The sequence below is a fragment of the Canis lupus genome, chromosome 12, assembly GCF_048164855.1.
Source record: "Canis lupus baileyi chromosome 12, mCanLup2.hap1, whole genome shotgun sequence".
Classification (NCBI taxonomy): Eukaryota; Metazoa; Chordata; class Mammalia; order Carnivora; family Canidae; genus Canis; species Canis lupus.
Window position 1 is genome coordinate 4,325,201 of NC_132849.1, and position 24,579 is coordinate 4,349,779.

General features: G+C 37.6%; 1 protein-coding gene across 2 annotated transcripts in view; it reads right to left on the reverse strand.

Moving 5' to 3' along the window:
- The window catches only part of SNX27 (sorting nexin 27), a 74,119-nt gene that overhangs the window by 47,731 nt on the left and 1,809 nt on the right, over nt 1–24,579 (reverse strand). The window lies entirely within an intron of this gene.

Genomic DNA, 24,579 nt, shown 5'->3' on the forward strand with positions numbered 1-24,579 from the left:
ACAATATGAACTATAAAATCAAGATTAATTTGGTTCCACAAAAGCTGTTTATATTTTTATAGATCATAATGTAAAAAAGTGTCTGTGAATTTATGGCAGGAAGAAAAAATGGAAACAGGTGAGAGGACCTGCCCTTCCTCTATGCTAGAATCCCACACATAGCTTCAGGAAAGCACATGGTGAAGCTGCAGAGGAAACAAAGCTTTCAAAGCTAATTTCCTCATCCTAACCAAGCATGTATACAACACAAAGTGGCTTTTAACAATGCTGCTATTTGAACTGTACTTAAGTTCTTTTTAAACCTCCTGAAATTTCTGTTAGAAGAAATTTTTTACAAAATGCATTCCTATAATCTGTAAAGACTCAAAAAGTATGACTTAAGATCATTCTTATATTTAGATCTGATTTCACCCTGTCTATCTCCAAATCAGTCAACTTAATTTACCTTCATACCAAGTCTCATCACCTTGGGAGTTAAATGTTATCTATCTTCATACACACAATTTCTTCTATCACTTGGTTTTTAAAAAGGCAATTTTGAAATGTCATTATCTGAATCAACTTCCTTTGTCCTCTCAATCACATCTCTCAGCATTTTACCTACTCTTCTTTCGCCTCTGTGCTATCTCACTTAAAGCCCTGTGTCATCAGTTTAAACCAAAAAAAATCTACATCTTAAATTATATAGTAAATCAACCTACTCATTGTCTTCCCTGTTTCACTGGATAAAAGGCAGCAACTAGGAAAAGTACAAGGTTTAAGAAAGGTAATTCTGTCAAGAAAGATGCTGAGTCTCACAAAACTCACTTAGCAAACTGAACTACTTTCCTATAATGCTGCCCCTTCCTGCTGTCTCAGCAAAAACCACTAGGCAGCTACCTGGCCTGCAGGTTCCCTCCATGGCTATCCCATGAGAGTTAGGAAACATACACCTGGCCTTTAGTCAATTTGATAAAAGCTTATCTACCCTTTAGAGTTAAGCTCTTTTCAGTTCCAAACCATTAGGATTTTTCCTTCCTGAAAATGATGCTAAATTTAGTAACAAGTTTTCCACAGACTTTTCAGTCACTAGAATTGTCTCTATCAGACTCTGGTATCTGAAACATCCATTTATATAAACAGAACAGGCAGATCACTCAGCTAAGCCTCTTTCTACTTGGGTTTAACAATCTAATCAATAAATTCAGCACTCTAGACATTTCACAACCTAAAGTCTAACACAAAAATATTCAGTAATTTTACAATTGGCTAGCTATAGAAGAAAATAAAAGCACCCCTTCCACTGATGGAAATTTGAATATTTAAAATTTGTATCAGGTCAAACTAGAAATCAGAAAAAAATGGTCAACTCTGATCACAGAGCCAGATGATAAGAGAGAGAAAATGGGCTTTGAAGCTATGGGTTCAAATCCTGGCCTTGCCTTTAGAACAGGCACTGGTCTTCACTAAGTCATTTAAAATTTCTTATAGGGCAGCCCCAGTGGCACAGCGGTTTGGCGCTGCATGCAGCCTGGGGTGTGATCCTTGAGCCCCGGGATCAAGTCCCACATCGGGCTCCCTGCATGGAGCCTGCTTCTCCCTCTGCCTGTGTCTCTGCCTCTCTCTGTCTATGAATAAGTAAATAAAATCTTAAAAAATAAAATAAAATTTCTTATAATTGTTTTCTGCATTTGTAATATGGGGACAATAATAAGCCCCTACAAGGACTGCTGTGAGGATTAATGTAATGAAACATGTTAACTCGCTGGGAACAATACCTGAACATTTACATCAGAAGGTATAAGGAAGTACTGTGAAGCTGTTGAAGAAATGTTAGCTGAAGAAGAAATGGAAACTTGAAGTTGGGGATTGCCAAAGGATTTCATCTAAATCTTTAGCCTTATTAGTTCTGAGAAAATATTTTGCTGGTAGAAGTAATAAATTGAAAAAGCAAAAATTAGAAATCAACACAGAGAACTTCGTCCAACCCTAAAAATCTTAGCTTACACATGAATATCTTCAGTATTTTTTCAACAAAGCGGGGAAAACTCGCTTTAGAAACTGAACATCAGGGGATCTCTGGGTGGCTCAGTGGTTTAGCACCTGCCTTCCGCCTAGGGCGTGGTCCTGGAGTCCCAGGATCAAGTCCCGCATCAGGCTCCCTACATGGAGCCTGCTTCTCTCTCTGCCTGTGTCTCTGCCTCTCTCTGTGTGTCTTCAATGAATAAATGAATAAAATCTTAAAAAAAAAAAAAAAAGAAACTGAACATCTTGGATACTAAAACAAGATTTTTATGTTAGTACAATTAATTTTATGAGATGCACATTTATGAAAAAAAGTTTAACTATGCTCAAATCTTCATTTCCAGCTCCCCAATTTTTCCCTTTAAAGGATCTTTAATCTGGGTACTCTGTCAATAGGTCAGGGGTTGGTGAACACCTATAGCATTTGTATGTAAAACTGTATTTGTGCATATACATATTTTTTCCCCTGAGGATGGGGTCCACAGTTTCCACTGACTTCAAAAGAGGGCATATAACCTCCAGAAAGGTGAAGAACTACTGCTTTCAATGCACATTTCCTTCACCCATTCACTTAAGTTAGAAAAATACACTGTTCTTAAAGTCACAAAAACAAGCCGTGAAAGTCATCAGAGAAACTTAAGTGAGTCTTATTCCAAGAGCCAGGGAGCAAGGGAGCTTGCTTAGTTTCACTTCTTTATCAGTAAGACCAAGCTTCAAATAGGCTATCATCCCAAGAACCTCTTTATAAACGGGAAAAGAAAGAGAGAGAGAGAGAAAGGTAACTACCAGTGTCACATTCTAAGCACATTTGCTAATGTTTATATGGTTCAACTACAGAAGGAATGCTATACATTCCACAATTTCACAGAAGGCTAGAAATGCCTTCATTCTTCAGAGAATGAAATGAGGTCAGTAAAAACCCCAGGACGTCTAGTTTCAAAAAAGGTCCTCCCTCCTCAAGAATTAAGAGGCCTTCACAATCATAAAAATGTTTCTGTGATATCTTTTCCACAAGAATGCCACTATACCAAGCTCAAATTAAGTGTGGTCCAATTTGGACAATTCTAAAGACATAAATGTAAACTGTAAGTTCTGCAATAAAGGGAACTTTCAGCAGTAGACTTCTGGTTCAAAGCACAGGTTTTAGACAGGCTTGGGTTTGAGTATCACTTGTGCCATTTAACAGATATTATTCAATCTCACTAACATAGTTTCCCAATCCATAAAATGGTGCTAATAATACCTATGACTAACAGAATGAGAACTAAAATGTGATAAAGCTCTAGAAGAAGGTAACCACTCAATAAATGATAGTTACTCATATATCAGTTGAGCAAGCAGGTTAGTAGTATGTTGGCCTCATGATGACACAAATCCTTTCTACCACCAACCTCCTTTGCCTTTCTTCTGTTTTTGTAATATAATCTAGCTGGAATTCATTTGAAAATAAATGATTGAGGAACGCCTGGGTGGTTCAGCAGTTGAGCGTCTGCCTTTGTCTCAGGGCGTGATCCTGGAGTTCGGAATCGAGTCCCACATTGGGCTTCCTTCATGGAACCTGCTTCTCCCTCTGCCTTTGTCTCTGCCAATGTCTCTGCCTCTCATGAATAAATAAATAAAATGTTTTTTTTGTTTTTTTTTTAAAGGAAATGATTGAGCTCTCAACTTATGCTGATCCATTACAAGAAGGGAATCACCTTTATAAGACCACTGCATCAGAGAATCAGCTAACCATACACCACACAAAAAGTAACTACTGCCCAATGGGTCCTACTCATTTATATTCTTCCATAAAGAAAGGGCATGGTTTAAACACACTATCAAAACATTTTCAGCAAATATGTGATTAAGCAAAAACAGCAAAATGTTAATTATAAAATCTAGGTGGTAGTTATGCAAGTATTCACTGTGCATTTCCTTCAACTTTTCTGTTTGAAATTTTTCATAATAAAATGTGAGGGAAAAAAAGAAGGCTAGTAAAAAAACTCCCAACAATCCACAAATAAGACTCCCCAAAAATTTTTTTAAGATTTGCTTATTTATTCATGAGAAACACAAAGAGAGAGGCAGAGACACACAGACAGAGGGAGAAGCAGGCTCTGGGCAGGGAGCCCAACGTGGGACTCAAACTCGGGACTGCGGGATCACCACCTGAGCTAAAGGCAGATGCTCGACTGCTGAGCCACCCAGGTGCTGCAAAACCAAAAATCTTGTTTCTGTAAGTAGATGATACCCAAAATTTTCTTTGTGTCTTCAGCATTATAAAAATATACCTAATAATTTTAATAAAATTCTCATTTTTTACATAAGACCAAAATCTGGCCCAATCAGGGGCCTTTAGCTAGCTAATGGGAGTGGCTTTAGATTAAGACTTTTACTCAACTAAAAGTTAGCCAGCTGGGGAAATTGTAAAGCTAATATAAACACCCCAAAATGCAGGGGAAAAAAAGTTCTAAATAGTCAGGATTTGTATACTGTGAAGGAAGCTGTATACACTAAAACTATGGATGGAAATATGACAGAGCTAATCACTTAATGTACCACAGCAAGGAGCCATTCTGGATAGTAAGCAGAATATTATCTTGACCCCCTGTGACATTCAAGAAAGTAAATTTTTTAAAAAGATTTATTTATTCATGAGAGACACAGACAGAGGCAGAGACAATGCGGGGACTTGATCCCTGGACCAGGATCACACCCTGAGCTAAGAGCAGATGCTCAACCGCTGAGCCACCCCAGGTGTTCCAAAGAAAGTAAATTAAAGGGCAATTAGTCCCTCAAAGGCAGTCCATTAAAAAAATAGACAATAAATTCCTATAAATGCAAACAATATGATTTGTTTTCAATTATGTAGATTAAAACACTGTGGCTACATGCCCACAAGAATGGCTAAAATAAAAAAAGAGGACAAAATCAAGTTTTGCCAAAGATGTGGAAGAACTGGAATTCTCATACATTGCTGATGGGAGCATAAAGCAAAAACAATTTGGCAATTTCTTATAAAATTAAACACATATTTACTATATGACCTAATAATGCCATTCCTAGGTATTTATCCAAGAGAAGTGAAAACATATCCACACAAACAATTGCAGTTGAGTATTCACTGAGGCTTTATTCATAAAAGTCCAAAACTGAAAATAGCCCAATATCTCTCAATAGGTGAACAGATTAAAAAAAATTGTGACATATTTATGCAATGGACTATTACTCAGCAATAAAAAGGACCAACTACTGGTATCCACAACAACCTGGATGAATCTCAAAAACTGAGCAAAAGAAGCGAGACAGAAAAGGGTCTGATTTATTTGATTCCACTTATTTGAAGTTCCAGAATAGGCAAAACTATTCTACAGTGGTAAAAATCAAATCAGTGGCTGTCTGGGAGACGGGTAAATACTGAATGCAAAAGAACACAAGGAAGCTTTCAAAAACTATAGAAGAGTTCTATATCTTGATTGGGTGGTGGTTAAATGGGTCTATACCTTTGTCAAAACTCAAACTCTGCATTCAAGATGTGTGCATCTGACTGTATGTAAATTAAACCTCAATGAAGTAGATATAAAATAAAAATTACTGGAGCACCTGGCTGGCTCAGTCGGTGGGGCATATGACACTTTTTTTTTTCTTCAAGATTTACTTATTTGAGAGAGAGTGAGAAAGAACAAACACAAGCTGGGGAAGAGGGAGAAGCAGGCTCCTTGCTGAGCAGGGAACCCAAAAGACGCTTAACTGAGCCATCGAGGTGCCTCAAGCGACTCTTGATATCACGGTTGTGAGTTCAAGCTCCACACTGGGTGTACAGATTACTTAAAAATAAAATCCTTAAATAAATAAAATCTTTAAGCATGTGATTTTTTTTTTTTTTAAAGCATGTAATTCTTGATCTCAGGGTCGTGAGTTCAAGCTCCACACTGGGTATAGAGATTACTTAACAAATATAATCTTAAAAAATTAAAAATTATTCTACAATATCCTCATTTATAAATGTGAAACAGTCGTCCATCATAATCCCTCTACTACTTTAGATTACTCTGAATAAAGACACTGAAGTACATCAAGCAAATGGACCATACAATTCTTTTTCTGGCTTTTTATTTTGTTTATTTTTTTTTTTAAGATTTTATTTATTTATTGAGAGAGAACATGCGAGCATGGGGTAGAACAGAGTGGGAGGGAAAGGGAGAGAGAATCTCTAGCATACTCTGCACTTGGTGCAAGCTCAATCTCATAACCCTGAGATCACAACCTGAGCCCTGAGTCAGTCATTTAACTGACTAAGCTACCCAGGCACTCTTGACCAGTTATTCTTAAAAAATATCTATAAAGACTATGTGCAATATAACATGGAAAAATCCTTACATTATGTTAAATGCAAAATATTGTCTATAGTGATTATAAGCATGTAATATATTTTTGCCCAAGAAAAGGTACAATGTGTAAAATAAGAAAATAGTTGAGTTAGAGTGACTAGAACTATGGGTAATTCTTAAAAATTTTACATACCTGTTATATCTTCAATTACACAAAGCTTTTTAAATAACCTCCCTACTTTCTCCACAATATATCTTTTTGGAAATTGGGTGAAGACTCACAAGTTGGAGAAAAATAGACTCCTGACACATCAGAAGAGTGACATTTCCTTTGACTTTTCACTGGTTCATTGTCACTTAGTGGGTACACAGCAATACTAGACACTAGACCATATAAAAATAAGGAACTACTCTACTGAAATGTGAAAATCTGTCCTTTCCAATTTTGCAGTTAAGTCATCTGACTGGCTTAGATTGGCTCCTTTTCAACTAAGTCGGCCTCCTTGCTATATTACTTAGGCAAACAATAAAGTCAGAGAATATTTTTATTGACTAATTGTCTTAGCAATCATGCTGTACTTTGCCCTTAACTCTTGGGATAAGATATTCAAACAAGCGCATATGCCATGAACATAGTCACAAGAAGTGAAGCTTGGATATGTCTATGCAAAATTACTATTCTGGACCACTAAAGAAATTTTTTGGAATCTGTTTCAAAAATAATAACATTTTGCATCCTACATTTTAAAACAATTTATTGATGGGAAAAGAGAATGTAAATGGCCAAAGGTTTCTAAAATGTTTGAGCTTTTTCTAATCAACAGCAAATCTTATCAACAACTTAAAAAGTTCAAAACGATTATCTCAGTACTTTTACTGTTAACTTACATGGAAAATGAAACAATAACTACATAAATAGGTAAAATTCTTCTGGAAAGCAATTTTACTGGTTATATGCATCTGAAGTCATAAAGATGTTCTTATCTTTTCAACTAAAATGGCATTACTAAAAATTTATCTTAAGGAAAACATCAAAATAGGAGCTCTAAGAGGGCAAGAACTTTACCTTGGCATGTAGACCACTCTCAAATATATGTTGAAAGAATGAAATAATACTCAACAAAGAAAAGTTGGACTGTTTCCAAATTTCTGTTCTAATAAAAAGTCAATAATAGAGGGATGAATGGTTAAGAAAATTATAGCACAAATGAACCATAAAGCAATCACTTAAAATTACAGAAATGAAGAAAATAATCTAGAAATATGTTTGAGCCAATATTATGCTAAAAACAGATTATAGTAGTAGTTCAGTGGTTAACTATCTGCCTTCAGCTCAGGCCATGCTCCCAGGGTCCCAGGGCCCCAGGGTTCCAGGATTGAGCCCGGCATCAGGATTCCTGCTCAGCAGGGAGCCTGCTTCTCCTTCCTCTCCCTCTGATGCTGCTCTATCACTCTGTGTCAAATAAATAAAATATTTTTTAAAAAGTGGATTATAGGGGATCCCTGGGTGGCTCAGCGGTTTAGCGCCTGCCTTCAGCCCAGGGCATGATCCTGGAGTCCTGGGATCGAGTCCTGCATCGGGCTCCCTGCATGGAGCCTGCTTCTCCCTCTGCCTGTATCTCTCATGAATAAATAAATAAAAATTGTTTTAAAAAGTAGATGGGCAGCCCCAGTGGCGCAATGGTTTAGCGCCGCCTGCAGCCCAGGGCATGATCCTGGAGACCCTGGATCGAGTCCCACATCAGGCTCTCTGTATGATGCCTGCTTCTCCCTCTGCCTGTGTCTCTGCCTCTCTCTCTGTCTCTATGAATAAATAAATAAAATCTTTAAAAAATCTTTAAAAAAAAAAGTAGATTATAAAATGCAACTTCTAAAAGGTAACAAGGAGAATATCTAGGGTATGGCAAAGAGATTTTATATACAACAACAATAACATGATCTATGAAAAAGAAAATTGCTATGTTGAACTTCATTAAAATTAAAAACTTGGGACGCCTGGTGGCTCAGCGGTTGAGCCTCTGGCTTCAGCTCAGGGCGTGATCCCAAGATCCAGGATTGAGTCCCACATCAGGCTCCCTGTGAGGAGCCGGCTTCTCCTCTGCCTATATCTCTGCCTCTGTGTGTGTCTCTCATGAATAAATAAATAAATCTTTTAAAAAAATTAAACACTTTTGCTCTGTGACAGATATTGTTAGGAGAATGAAAAGCCACAGCCTGGGGAAAAACATGGAAAATGCATATTTGATAAAGGACTTGTATCCAAAATACAGAAAGAACTCTTAAAACTCAACAATTAAAAAAAACAACCCAACTACAAACTGGACAAAAGATATGAACAGACACACCTCACCGACGAAGATACATAGATGGCAAATAAGAATATGAAAAGTTATTGAACTTCATTCATCATTAGAGAATTGCAAATCAAAACAAGATACCACTACACACCTATTTGAATAGCTACAATAAAAAAGATTTAAGGACACCAAATACTAATGAGGATGTGGAACAAGAGCAACTCATTCACTGTTGGTGGGAATGCAAAATGGTATGGCCATTCTGGAAAACAAATTGACAGTTTCTTAAAAAGCTAAACATAGTCTCAACCACAAGATCCAGCTATCACACTACTAGGTATTCACTCAATTGACTTGAAAGCTTATATTTACACAAAAACCTGCACGTAAGTATTTATACCACCTTTATTCATAATTGCCAAAAACTGAAAGCAACCATAAGTGAATGGATTTACTTTATAAGTGAATGGATAAACAAAACTGTGGTACATCCAGACAATGGAATATTATTCAGTTATAAAAAGAAATAAGTTATCAAGTCACAGAAAGATATGGTATAAGGAGAGAGACCTTAAATGCATATTGCTAAGGGAAAGAAGATAATCTGGAAAGGCTATATAGTATGATTCCAGTTATAAGACATTCTGGAAAACACGAAGATCACTGTGTTGCCAGGGAGGGGGAAGATGAATAAGTGAAGCACAGGGGATTTTTAGGACAGTGAACTATTTTGTATGACAGTGTAACAGCACAAACACGACATAATGCATTTCTCAAAACTTACAGAACTTTACAACACAAAGAGTAAACCTTAATGTACGCAAATTTTTAAAAAATCAGCTAGGAGGTTGAGAGAATCCCAGACTGTAAAAAAGAATCTAACTGTATTTCAAACGTATTTCAAACAACCTCATTGATGGAGGTAGGTACAGACCTAAGTAACTGGAATGAAGGGATTGCACAGAAGTACTATTCTCTAGTCGATAAAATTGCTTCCCCAGGGTACATATTAACAATTGCTATACATGTATACTGGAATTGAACAATTAGGTAAATGAATGGTGAATGTGGGGAGCCAAATTTCTAACTGTTGAATTGGTACAGGTCTACAAGGGAGAGTGACAAAAAGATCCATATGGTAATGGAATTAGAAGTCATGTTTAACTTAATATAGATACAGAAGGTTACATATAGAAATATTTATAGATATGTGATATACAGGGGTTAATATATACACATATATTTTTTGCTGTCAGCTGAGAGGACCTGAAAGAAGTTATCCCCTAGCAGCAACCACCACACCTAGTGCCCAGATCTTGGTTTCTAATACCATTCCCCAATAAAAAGAACTAGGACCCTTTGGAGAAATGGTTGATTCTGGGACTAGGGAAGAAAATATACAAGATGAGCCTGGAGCCTTTTGTAGTGCCACAGAGTAAATAAGTACTCAAAAACAAAACAAAACATTAATGGGGGTTGTGGCAAAAATGCACAGGGGCCAACTGAAAGGAGCTACCAATGGACAAAGCTGGAACAACTAGAGCAATAAAATAAAGCAATATCAGATTATATAGCCCATATTATAAAATAAGTATCCATGAGCCCATAATGATATAAATGACTGAAAAAATTAATACATAGGCGAGAAGACACATCCTTCTCCTACACAGAACAATTCTAAATAAATTATACAGGTACTACACTCTAGAATAGGGGAGCATAACTCCCCACTCCTCAAGTGTAGGCTGTACAAAGCGTAACTCTTGTCCAAAGGGTACAGTAGGGCAGAGGGGATGAGAATAACTTTGCAGTGTAGAAACCAGTCAGACGATCAGCATCACAAATCATGATAGTATGAACTAATGAAAATGGTACTTCAACTCTGTAATATTCCTTCCCCCCCCCCAAAAAAAACCCCTCAGTCTAATTGTGAAAAAAAAAAAAATCAGACAAATCCAATAGTCAGGCATCCTATAGTACACCTGACCAATACTCCTCAAGACTGTCAGTCATCAAAAACACACTGAGAAATTGTCACAGTCAAAACAAGTCTAAAAAGACATGACAAGTAAATGTACTATGGTATTCTGGATGGGATCCTGGAACAGAGAGACATTAGACTAGACACCAAAGAAATGTGAATAAATTATGGGCATAAGTTAGTAATAACATGTCGGTACTGGTTAACTTAAACAAATGGACTTACTCATGTAAGATGTTCACAAAAGGAGAAATTATATGGCAGAGGTGGGAGAAGGATATATGGGACCTGTTTGATTTTTTTTGTAAATCAAACTGTTCTGGAAAATAAAGTATTAATTTTAAAAATTAGATTACAGGTTATACATGATGGTATGATTTCATCTTCATATAAAATGCATAAATAAAACAGCCAAAATACCCAAAGTAGTTTTGTTAGGATGATAAAGTGGGGGATTATTTTTCTTTTCCTTAGTCTCCAAATTTTCTCCTACATATTTACAATACTTTTATAATTTAGAGAATGAATTTTATACCACTACACACCTATCAGAATGACCAAAATCCAGACCACTGACAACTCCAAAATGATGGCAAGAACATGGATTAACAGAAATGCTCCTTCATTGCTGGTGGGGATGCAAAATGGTACAGCCACTTCGGAAGACAGTCTGGCAGTTTCTTACAAAACTAACTTACTCTTACCATCTGAACCAGCAATTATGCTCCTGGGTATTACCCAAGGGAGTTGAAAACTTATGTCTACACAAAAACCTGCACACAGATGTTTATAGAAGCTTTAGTCATAATTACCATAACTTGGAAACAACCAAATGTTCTTCATTAGAGGAATGGATAAACTGTGGTACATCCAGACAATGGAGTATTATTCAGCACTAGAAATAAATGAGCCATCAAGCCATGAAAAGACATGAAGTAAACTTAAATGTATAATATTAATGAAAGAAGACAGTCTAAAAAGGTTGCATACTGTATGACTCCAACTATATAAAAACTCTGGAAGCAGCAAAACTACAGAGATAGTAAAGATCAGTAGTCACCAGGCCTCAGGGGAAGAGAGGAATGAATAAGCAGAGCACAGAGATTTTTAGGGTAGTGAAACCACCCTGTATATTATAATGGTAGATATATGTCGTCATAAATGTGTCCAAATCCACAGAATATACAATACCAAGAATGAACCCTAAGGTAAACTATGGACTCCAGGTAACAATGATGTTTCAATGTAGGTTCGTCAACTATAACAAATGAACCCCTCTAGTGGGATGTTTATAATGGAGGCTATGCATATGTAGGGATAGGAGGTATACAGAAATCTCTATATTCTCTCAGTTTTGCTGTGAACCTAAAACTACTCTAAAACAAAAAACCTACTAAGTGTTTTAAATTTTAAAAAATCGGGATCCCTGGGTGGCGCAGCGGTTTAGCGCCTGTCTTTGGCCCAGGGCGCGATCCTGGAGACCCGGGATCGAATCCCACGTCGGGCTCCCGGTGCATGGAGCCTGCTTCTCCCTCTGCCTGTGTCTCTGCCTCTCTCTCTCTCTCTCTCTGTGACTATCATAAATAAAAAAAAAAAAAAAAAAAAATTTAAATTTTAAAAAATCAAGAATGAAATCTCAAAAGAATGTATACCAAACTGGGTCTAACCTCAGGTGTCAAACACTAAAATTCTAAACCAAAAGACTAGGACTTTATCATGACTCCTTAGTAAATAAATAATTCAATAACAAGATGGAGTGAGCTATTCCATTTTGTGTTATGAAAATCAAACAAAGATCTGAAATCTTCAAATCAGAAAAATGCCACAGCTTAGTGGGGTGCCTGGCTGGTTAATTAGGAGAGCACAGGACTTGATCTTGGGGTTGAGCTTAAGCCCCACACTCTGCATAGAGATTACTTAAAACATAAAATAAAAAGCTAGAAAAGAAAAATGCCACAGCTTAAAAGAGTTAAAAGAGTATTTCACTTCCACTTAGGAAGCATTCTTTAGGGACGCCTGGGTGGCTCAGCAGTTTAGTGCCTGCCTTTGGCCCAGGGCGCGATCCTGGAGTCCCGGGATCGAGTCCCACATCGGGCTTCCTGCATGGAGCCTGCTTCTCCCTCTGCCTGTGTCTCTGACTCTCTCTCTCTCTGTGTCTCTCATGAATAAATAAATAAAATCTTAAAAAAAAAAAAAAAAAAGAAAAGGAAGCGTTCTATATTTAAATCATTAAAGTTATACAGACCTATGTTCCAGATTGCCAGGACACACCTATTTTATATCTGTTGTCCTGGCATAATTCACAGTCCTCTGTCATTTTCAAGTGTCTTGGTTTGGGTGATAAACTATATATAGTCCTTATAATTTTAGTACATTTTGTCTGGGAGCCTTCTGTTAAAATGCACATGGTTCTTGGGTACTTGCATTTACTAGTTCAGATAACTTGGGGCAAAAAAGTACTTATTAGGAACCGAAGGAATTAGGTTTGTTCATCCCATTGGGAGGAGAGAGGAGAGGAGGTTTGAGACATCAGGTCAATTGGGCTTTAAAAATGTCCTGGGGTGGGGGATGACCTGAGGCTTCTATCTTTCCTTCCCTGCCAACCCCAGTCTGGTCAGGTGCCATCTCTATTTCCTCAGCCTCCCCAGGGTTTACTCCAACAACAAATTGTCTGTTCTGCCCATTCCCCACCAGACCATAAATATCTTAAGGGCATGGACTACATGTTATTCAGCTTTCTATCCCCAGTGTCTAATCCCATGTTCATTAGGTAGTAAGCATTCATTCAAACTTTTCTCTGAATGTATGAAAAAATTATTAAGGCTAGCACAAAAAACATCCAATAATGGTTCTCCTTCATGCACTTTCTTAATTCCACTCCTTATTTTTAACTTTTATACTGGTTTCACTGTTTAGGGGGAAGTACTAAAAACATTATGCAAGCTCTACATTTTTCAAATTTTAGTACTAGTGATCATTTTGCTTTCTATTATGGGAAGGTAGTAGAAATAATGCTTCAGTAAAATATGGCATTCAATTACTTAAGCAATTTCAAAGTGAAGCTGTTTTCTTTTACTCAAAGATGTTGAAAATAAAAGTAACTTAATTGATATTAATGTTTAAATATAAATACTAACTCCAAGGATAGTCAAATGAGGTGAAAAGGAGTAAGAAATAAACATGTTGACATTTAAAAAGCTCAAGTCTTGGGACACCTGGGTGGCTCAGAGGTTGAGCATCTGCCTTGGCCTCAGGGCATGATCCCACCATCCCAGGATCGAGTCCAACATGGGGCTCCCAGCATGGAGCCTGCTTCTCCCTCTGCCTATGTCTCTGCCTCTGTATCTCTCATGAATAAATAAAATATTAAAATAAAATAAAATTGTAACATTAACTTATTCTGTTTTGATAGGATTTTGTTTTTCAATTTTTGTCTTTAAATATTTGATCAGCATGTAGCAATTCATGGTTTTATTTAAATGTAAGGCTGGATATGAAAATGGGTTCCTTCTTTACACTGTGGGATAATGAATGCTAGATAAAAGAAAGTTGCTACTAGCCATATGGTTTCCCTAAACTGACACTGCCTCCTACATATACTACTGTTGCTGAGAACCCCTCCTTCAGTTATTCACCAGAAAACAATCAGTTCTAAATCATTTCCCAACACCAACTCAAAGAGTTTGAAATCTGCTCTATTTTGAACCACTGCCTACATGGCTAAGTTAAATACAATCCCCAAAATGCTTTTAATTTGGTATACTGATCACAGTGAAAGTTAATTAAAGAATAAAATCTACCAGTTTTATCAACAACCTTAGCTTGCAACTGACATAAATTACCAAAGAAGGAATCTTAATTTTTTAAAAGTTCTATTTCACTACTATTTCTGGATTACTACATAATGTAATTAAAAGCATAACTACTCCTGTGATCTGGTAAGTTTGTTCTAAGATAACAGCCTACACCCTGAATCCTAATACCTATTTCCTAAATAGTCAATTACTCTCAAGAGGTACTATACATAAGTATACAGAAAAAAGTGTAGATCACTACTATTGGAAGAAAAAAAAAAAAAAAGCTCAAAAATACCTTCATCTATGATAGCCAGCCTTTAAGAATTCATAACAACAACAATTAATATCAACAGATATACTTTTGGGGATCCCTGGGTGGCTCAGTGGTTTGGCGCCTTGCCTTTGGCCTGGGGCGTGATCCTGGAGTCCTGGGATCAAGTTCCACACCGGGCTCCCTGCATGGAGCCTGCTTCTCCCCGTGTCTCTGCCTCTCTCTCTGTCTCTCATGAATAAATAAATAAAATCTTTTTTTTTTAATTTTTTAAAAATTTATTTATGATAGTCACAGAGAGAGAGAGAGAGGCAGAGACACAGGCAGAGGGAGAAGCAGGCTCCATGCACCGGGAGCCCGACGTGGGATTCGATCCTGGGTCTCCAGGATCGCGCCCTGGGCCAAAGGCAGGCGCCAAACCGCTGCGCCACCCAGGGATCCCTAAATAAATAAAATCTTAAAAAACAAAAAAGATATACTTTTGAAGGGATACAGTCCTTTAGTAACCAAATACTACCCTTTAATCCAAATTAAATATGGGCAATTTTCTCCTGGAAGCTGAGGAACACAAACTACAGTTTATGTTGTGGTCTATTTTAACACACTGAACAAGAAAAAAAGGTATAGTAAGAACTTTTCTGAATCAGCAATATAAAGGATAACTGGGCAGGGTAGGGAAATCTAAAATAATCTACCAGCACATAACTCATCAAAGTGTCACATTTCCTTGGGTTCAAAATACCAGCCAGAGAACAAAACTCATTGCTAAGACAGACGCAGGTTACATACCTTGAGAAAATGGATTCAGAAAGTTGTTTTTAACCCTACCAAAATCAAAATGACAATAATATTGGGTAAAAAAATTTTAAGTAATCCATGGTACATTCAGTAGACAACACACTTTACAAGTTACAGAATTTATAGATGATTAAACTGATCAGCAAAGAAGTGGAAGAAGTTTCCAAAACTTTGACATTTTCAAGATCACCAAAAATTAATTTAATCAATCACCCAATTTTTAAAACATACTATATAAACATAACTAAAACTAGACAGACATATAAATACAAAAGTACTGCAGTATTTGGGGGGAAAAAAAGACAACTTCCGGGTTAAGCTCCTTGAATAGTTCTCGGAGAGTAATCAGCTGCCCGAACACAGCTGGGAGAATACCCACACAAGCAGCTGACTCTCTACAGACACTCTGTACTTTTCCAAAGAGAAGGAAACTCATTACTTGTTTCAAGTCCACAGAATACATAAATCTGTCATTCTAGTTTTGCTCTGAGGTCTGACATAAGAAGCTACAGTTTTAGATAGCTTAAGCAAAAATAAGTCATTGTTTTAAAATATTTTATTTATTTATTCATGAGAGAGAGAGAAAGGCAGAGACATAGGCAGAGGGAGAGGCGGATTCCATGCAGGGAGCCCAATGTGGAACTCGGTCCCAGGACCCCAGGATCATGCCCTGAGCCGAAGGCAGATGCTCAACCACTAAGGCACCCAGGCGTCCCAATAAATCATTTTTTAAAAGATGTTTTCATAATAACATTAAGTTCATGGAAGAAAGTATACATAAGAGTACTCAAATACAGTTCCTTACTCTGCAACTTTAATACCTTGCAGAAAGGTGTATTTCCTCAACTAATATGAGAACCTTACTTGGTTAGCAGGGAGCGCATTAAGTAATAAACAAAAGAGACTACATACATACTACCTATTATTTGACTAATACCATATCACACAATTTAATCCTGAAGTACCCCTCACACTTCTGAGAGAAAGCAAAAATTGACTTTGTGGTCATCACTGATTCTTATTTTAAGGACCTTCATATGGATTTTCATTCTGAAGGGAGACAGCAGGTATAAACCTTAGTACTATCTTAAGTTGCCGGTCTTCAGTCCCCTCAACTCCCAACAATATACTGTATGCAGAAACAAAAGCTTTAAATTAAAGGAGGCATCTTCAAATCAGAGGAGCAGAGTAGGAATTCTTAGAACAGCTAAAACAGAACATCATAGGGCAGAGCACAGTGGGCCTGCAGCACATAAGGATCAAACTTAATCAACTGTGAACACAACAGTAAGTATGCTCATTTAAAACTTAAAGAGGGGGATCCCTGGGTGGCTCGGTGGTTTAGCACCTGCCTTCCGCCTAGGGCGTGGTCCTGGAGTCCCAGGATCAAGTCCCGCATCAGGCTTCCTGCATGGAGCCTGCTTCTCCCTCTGCCTGTGTCTCTGCCTCTCTCTGTCTCTCATGAATGAATGAATGAATGAATAAATAAATAAATAAATAAATAAAAATTTTAAAAATAAATAAATAAAACTTAAAGAGAAGTGCCTACATGGCTCCGTGGGTTAAGCATTTGACTCTTGATCTGGACTCCAGTCATAATCTCAGGGTCATGAGATCTCAGGGTCATGAGCCCGGTGTGGAGCCCTGCACCCAGCAGGGAGTCTGCTTGAAGATCCTCTCCCTCTGCCCTTCCTACCCTGCGCCTCTCTCTCAAATAAATCTAAAAAAACAAAAAAACAAAAAACCTGAGGAGTGGATATTCAACAAGCTGGACTAGATTGTGAGGTAAAACATACACAAATTAAAGGCAACCAGCTCCTTAGCAGCTGTTCCCAGCTCTGGGTGTTAAGAGCTTAGTTGTTCTTAGTTCCCTTCTTTATATAGTACAAGACAGCCCAAGAGACTTGATGCTCTGAAATTCTTCTAATAGTGATTTTCGTTTTTGGCCTTGGAAGTTATTCAACCTCTTCAGGTAAATAATTAAATAAAAACTAAATTCACAGGGAGTCCTAGGTATTAATGCACATGTAATTATATTCTGACCTCAAAAACAGAACAGAATCCAAACTTGACAGTATTGCACTCAAAACCCTTTTTAACTTCAAGCACAATTGTCTACAAATAACTTTAGATTCTTTGTTATCCCAAGAACTTTGCATGTCTTCCTCCCTTCAATCAGTTCCCTCAGCCTATGAAATCTTTCCCCCTTCTCTGCCTCCTGAAATTACACTTGTCCTTTCAATCAGTTTAAAAGTCTTTTATGACCTATCTATCCACCAATCATCTCAACTATATTCACTCTTTAAACTCCAATGTGGAGACACCTGAGTGGCTCAGCAGTTGAATGTCTGCCTTAAGCTCAGGATGTGATCCCGCGGTCTGGGATCCAGTCCCACATTGAGTCCCGTGGGGAGCCTGCTTCTCCCTCTGCCTGTGTCTCTGCCTCTATGTCTCTCATGAATAAATAAACAAAATCTTAAAAATAAATAAATAAATGCCTTAAGTTTGAACCAGAAATGTTTTAAAAACTAATAAAAAAACTAAAACTCCCATTGTTTTTCTTTTATGTTCATCAATTCATTTGCTTTACACACAGTAAATTGTACACTTCCCTACTGCAGTGTAAGCTTCTCAAGGGCAGAGATGCAGACTCTGTGACTCATACAAGCCTAACAGTAATTTACACATAGTTTGTACTTAATTTCGAAACCAGACTGAATATGAAGTGATAGTGGGCAAACACCAGATAAGTGATGCCCTGTATCACTGTTTTTCAAACAATGGATCATAACCTAATAGTCATGAAATTAATGTAGACCACCATCAAGCTTCAAATCACAAAACAAAAAACTCCGAAATACTGAACAGACTAAAAAAATGGCAGGAAGCAAGATACTACTACATATGGTTTTGTGAAACTTGCTTCAGGTGGGGTTTTTTTGCATTTATATTGGTTCTAATATAAAATGTATCTCTTACAGAAAGTTGCAAGTTTTTAAAAAATATTTTACAGCTGCCTATTTTGGGGGTACCTGGCTGGTTTAGTTGGTAGAGCATGCAACTCTTAATCTCAGGATCATGGAGTTGAAGCCCCATATTGAGCATGGAACCTACTTTGAAAAAAAATTCTAAATATTTTTTTCCATGTGTGGGGCTGGAACTGCACCACCCATACATAGGTTTTTAGGGGATTGCCCAAGTAAAGCACAGAAATCATCTATACAGCTGATAGTCAAAAGGAATGATCTCAACTGGCTCTAACCTAAACCACCACAATATCCACTGTGTCAGTATTGCCATCATCTAACAAACTCACCACAGGTCATGCTCCCAAAGCATAGGACAGTTGATCATAAATTTTAAGTGTCTGCATGTCAACTGAGTCTCTTTGCTTATCATAAGAATTACTCCCAACGGGATTTATCTTAAAAAATAATTATCTTTGAGAGCATGGTAACAAACCCTCACCTAAAACAAACCAGTCTGTGTGGGCTAAAGAGAACCCTTCTTCACAATAATTTATATGACCTAGCCACATCTTCATGGTGCTAACAACATCTTTTCCTGGTAACAGCAATGTTGTGGAAGTGATTTCCAAGGGGAATATAATGCTATTTTCAAATTTAGTTTTGTTTGCTACCTCAACTACTTAGGGAATTAAAAGGAATTCCTGGGGCTGCAATTATGTCAGGCTCTCTTTGCTGATAACCAATAAAGGTATCAACAAACAAGGGCAAAGAATAGCCGATTTGGTTCCCTGTCACCCACCCAATTTAATAATCAGAGAGACCAGGTTAATAAAGATATGAGACAGTTACATTTTACAATAGAACCAAAGCTCAGGGCAGCCCAGGTGGCGCAGCAGTTTAGCACCGCCTGCAGCCCAGGGCATGATCCTGGAGACCCAGGATCGAATCCCACGTCAGGCTCTGTATGATGCCTGCTTCTCCCTCTGCCTGTGTCTCTGCCTTTCTCTCTCTCTATCTATGAATAAATAAAATCTTTAAAAAACAAAGAAACAAACAAACAAAAAACCCCAAAGCTCAACTGCTATCCAAGTTTATAGGGATGCGATTGAATTTTAAGTGACTATTCAGTCAAGAATAGTTGACTATTAACAGTCAACAAAAGCTGAGAAAACAAAGATATACAAAATATACTGGATTCAGAATCCAAAGACCTGGGTTTAATTCTGGTTAACATTCGCTACTACAACACCAGTTTCTTTTCTTATGAAAAAGGGACAAATAATACTCATACATTCATTAAGTATTTATTGACTAATACTCCATATGGGCCACTAGATGTTTGCCTGGGAAAACAACATAGATGTATGTAGCTCCTATCCTCAAGGAATTTATATTTTCCCAATCTCACAAAACTGTTGTGAAAATCAAATGTAAAAATGTAAAAATCAAATGTAAAAATACTGTGTAAATTTTAACACACTACATAAAGTGCAAAGTGAGGGTGCCTGGGTGGGTCAGTTGGTTGAATATCCCACTGTTGTTTTTCAATGTCCAATTCTTGATTTTGGCTCAGGTCATGATCTCAGGGTGGTAAGATCAAAACCTGAGTTGGGCTTTGTGCTCAGCAGAGTCTGCTTGATGTTCTCTCCCTCTGCACCACTACCCCCACCTCGAGCTCACACCCACTCTCTCATGCACTCTCTTAAATAAATAAATAAATAAATAAATAAATAAATAAATAAATAAATCTTTAACCAAAAAAATTGCAAAGTGATACAATGATTTTTATTACCTTGTTCTACCTCTTCACCATACATCTTTATTACATTAAGGAAGATTCAATAAAATCTAGATGAGCACATATAAATAGTCCACTATCGTACTGAAATGATTTTGTTAAGGGCTGGAGTTCAAGAGCCTAAAATTACTCTTTGTTAGTACAGTCTTAGCTCATGACTCTCAATATAACCACAAAGATAAAATGGACTAAGATTTCAAGGCCTAGACTGCAGGGTTGCTCCAGGTACAGGTTGGGTACACAGGTTGCAAAGGGAGTAAAAAAGACTTTTAGGAGGCGCCTCGGTGACTCAGTCAATTAAGAGTTTGCCTTTGGCTTAGGTCATGATCCCAGGGTCCATGATCGGTGTCCAGATCCCTGCTCAGAGGAGATTCTGCTTCTCCCTCTGCCCCTCCCTCTACTTGTGTACGCTCTCTCTCTCTGTCAAATAAATAAATAAAATCTTTAAAAAAATAATAAATAAGGACTTCTAGCCAATCTCCACCAAGACCTACTGAATCATATATAAACAGTAAAAAAAAAAGTAAAAAAAAAAAAAAAAAATATATATATAAACAGTAAGCCCAAGAAACTATGTTTCTGACAAACATACTTAGTAATTCTTATGCTCCCTAAAGCTTAAGAATCACTACCATACACTTTTCCTTTGACCAATAACCATGATTTCAAACACCATTTCTAAAACCTACCTGGAAAATCTGGGCCAAACAGAATTCATCTACAATTGAGAATGCTTTCTCCTGAGAAGGTACTTAGCAGTCAACATTAAATGACTTACACTTAACTTGTAAAAATGCTTCTTGTGGCACCACGCTCTTTATCTCAAACTTCACATTAAATGAAGCCAAAAAAAAAAAAAAAAAAAGACCATGAGATATTCCTGTTATTAAATTGAACTCCCAATAAACATATACATACATACATATACATAGCATTAATTTTTCTTATGGATTACTTTAACAAGAGAATTGCTTCTTGGCCTTTTGGCTAAGAGCAAGTGTAACTTTAACAAGGGAAAGTTGATGGGTATATTATCTTGTAGCTATCAAGAGGGAAAGCACATACTCTACCCTGCACAAATATATGATGATTTTAAACGCTTGCAAGCCAATCTTACTGGCTTGTTAAAGACCACACTACCCAAATACCAAAGAGATAAAACAAACTAGCCAACACACAAACCTAATCCCTTAAAAATATAGATGGTACCACAACCATATCTACTGCATGTTAAACCCCTACTAAGGGCACCCAAGAAATCAATCAAGAGCCCTTGGAAATACTTTACCTTAAGAAAATTAACCTGAAGTTAATTAAATGTTACTTCATATACTATATAATTAGTACAAAGACATATTTATTTTGGTTCTACTTTTTGAAAGCATACCTCCAGGTATATACACATCAAAGGGAAACCTTCTCGATGTGTTATACTGGGAAAAATTACAAGGTGGAGATTAACATTGCTAGTACAAAACTTTCCATCTGCAGTAAAACTTAGAGCCCAGAGGGCTTGTTCATACCCTACTAAGCCCTGCAACATCTCTCTTTCCCAAACCAGTTAAAGTCTAGTCAGTTTTGAAGGGAGAAAGGACAAACAGAACCATACTGAATTTAGTTTAATGACTGTTTTTTTTTTTTTTTTTTTTTTTTAATTCATGAGAGACACACACACACAGAGGCAGAGACACAGAGGGAGAAGCAGGCTCTATGCAGGGAGCCCGATGCGGGACTCGATCCCAGAACTTGATCCCAGGACTCCACGATCACACCCTGGGCGGAAGGCAGGCTCCAAACCGCTGAGCCACCCGGGGAATCCCCCTTTAATGACTGTTCTAAGATTCAATGAGGACAAGGCCTTTGTAGGCAGACTTTAAAAGAAATACAAGCTCTGACTTTTGTCCAAGATTTTAGTCTCTTAAATCTCAAAGTTACTCTATTCTTTTCACATCTCAATCAGTTGTCCAAAGGACCACAATATAAAAAAGTTGGAATAATTTGTGTACAGGAGGAAAGTGTCTAAAATAGGGACAAGTCTTAAGCAGCAATCATCAAGGACCAGACATCCACCTATGACTTCATGCAAACTATGTCTACACAATAATAATCTACCTATGCCTAACCCTGACCCCACTTAGCACTTCAATAACATGCAAAACTTTCCTGAGACAACAGAGAGATTAATTTACGAATTTGTGGGAGACAGAAAAGCCCTAAGGAGTGCTGACTAAAGAATGCTTTAGGAAAATTAGCATCAACCTAACCAAAATCAAAACAAGTAGCAGACCCAGATATCTCTGAAGAATCATGTTTGATCACGGATTTCCTCCTCTCACTTGAAAGCCTAAGGAGGGGATGCCTGGGTGGCTCAGCAGTTGAGCGTCTGCGGCTCAGGGCATGATCCTGGAGTCCTGGGATGGAGTCCCACATTGGGCTCCCTGCATGGAGCCTGCTTCTCCCTCTGCCTATGTCTCTGCCTCTCTGTGTGTGTGTGTCTATCATGAATAAATAAAATCTTTCTAAAATTAATTTAAAAAAAAAAAGAAAAGAAAACCTAAGGAGAAGATGCAGACTTTAGAAAAAGGAAAGAGACTGTATAGCTGAGGTCTCAGAGAATTTGCCAACTTTTTTTTTTTTTTTGAGAATTTGCCAACTTGCTTGACTCTATACTGTAACCACCACCATTTCCACTATAGTAGCAAAGAAGCTTCATAGAATTTGGAATCAAAATACAGTTGGAAGGTGAGAAACCACTGTTAGGAAGAAGTCTGATCATCACAACCTTCCAGAGTAAGGTTCTCTAAGCAAAGAGTATTCTTTTGTCCTGGCCACTCTGTTGTCTTTTTCAAGACAGTCTCTGCTCACCACCAAGTATGTGCCAAAATTCACTATTTTCTCCCCTGAAGGAAGAATGGGCCTGAACTGGAACATGGGCCTGACACAAGTCCTTCCATCTGTCCTAGGGGAACATCTGAGGTCTCCCTTACAATACCTAATTTATATCTAGACTTCACTACAAAATTATAATAAAGGCAAGAAGCTACTATGTTAGTTGATATATAAACATATATATATATATATTTGAAATGGTTGATGTTAGTTGTAGTCATCTACAGAATTGTTTTCTTTTTTTTTTTTTTAAAGATTTTATTTATTTATTCATGAGAGAGAGAGAGAGAGAGAGAAAGAAAGAAAGAGAGGCAGAGACACAGGCAGAGGGAGAAGCAGGCTCCATGCAGGAAGCCCGATGCAGGACTTGATCCCAGGTCTCCAGGATCACCGCCTGGGCTGAAGGTGGCGCTAAACCGCTAAGCCACCCCGGCTGCCCCTACAGAGTTGTTTTCATTTAGTTCTTTTAACTCTTATAAAGAGTAAATTATTTATAATTTTATGATAAATTTATAATTTCAAATAAATACTTGAATTTTATTTTTTTTATTTTTTTATGATAGAGAGAGAGAGAGAGAGGCAGAGACACAGGCAGAGGGAGAAGCAGGCTCCATGCACCGGGAGCCCGACGTGGGACTCGATCCCCGGTCTCCAGGATCGTGCCCTGGGCCAAAGGCGGGGCTAAACCGCTGCGCCACCCAGGGATCCCAATACTTGAATTTTAAATTTAAAAATAAACAGCTGGATCCAAAGTTAACTTGCAAAAGAAAAGGAAAATGACAATTCCAAGAGCTTCTATCTGAAGGAAATAGCCACAGATTTTGAGTTATCTAGCAAAAAAAGAATTATATGCCCAGGTACAGAGCAAAATTTTGGTCACTACTGCATTCTAGTCTGAATACCCTGGCTCTCAAAGATTAAGAACATATTACCAGAGAATAAGAAAAGAGCATGTAGAACATTAAAGGAAAAAAGAAAGCATAAACGGAAGTTTTAATAGCTCCAAACTTACTTTAGTGAGCTACTCTTTCTTCAGGTGAAAGGTAAGAGGAAAGAGAATGAGTGAATATCATTGAGTAAGAAGGTCAAATGGGCACCTGGATAGCTCAGTACTTAGGCGTCTGCCTTCAGCTTAGGTCATGATCCCCCGGGGTCCTGGGATCAATCCCCAAGCTCAGAGCTCCCTGCTCAGTGAAGAGGCTGCTTCTCCCTCTTCCTCTGCCTGCTATTCTCCCTGTTTGTGCACACACTCTCTCTGATAGATAGACAGATATCTTTAAAAAAACAGAATGTCAAGGTAAGGGCAGGGGGAATAAGGTAAATAAAAAGGGATGGACTCCTCTATAGGCCAGATGTTCAAGATACTAACCTTGTTGAAACCTTGAGCAAACTTACTATTTTATTGGAGACTGGAGGTTGTAGAAATTATAACTAAAATAACATTTACAAAAAATAAGGAAGA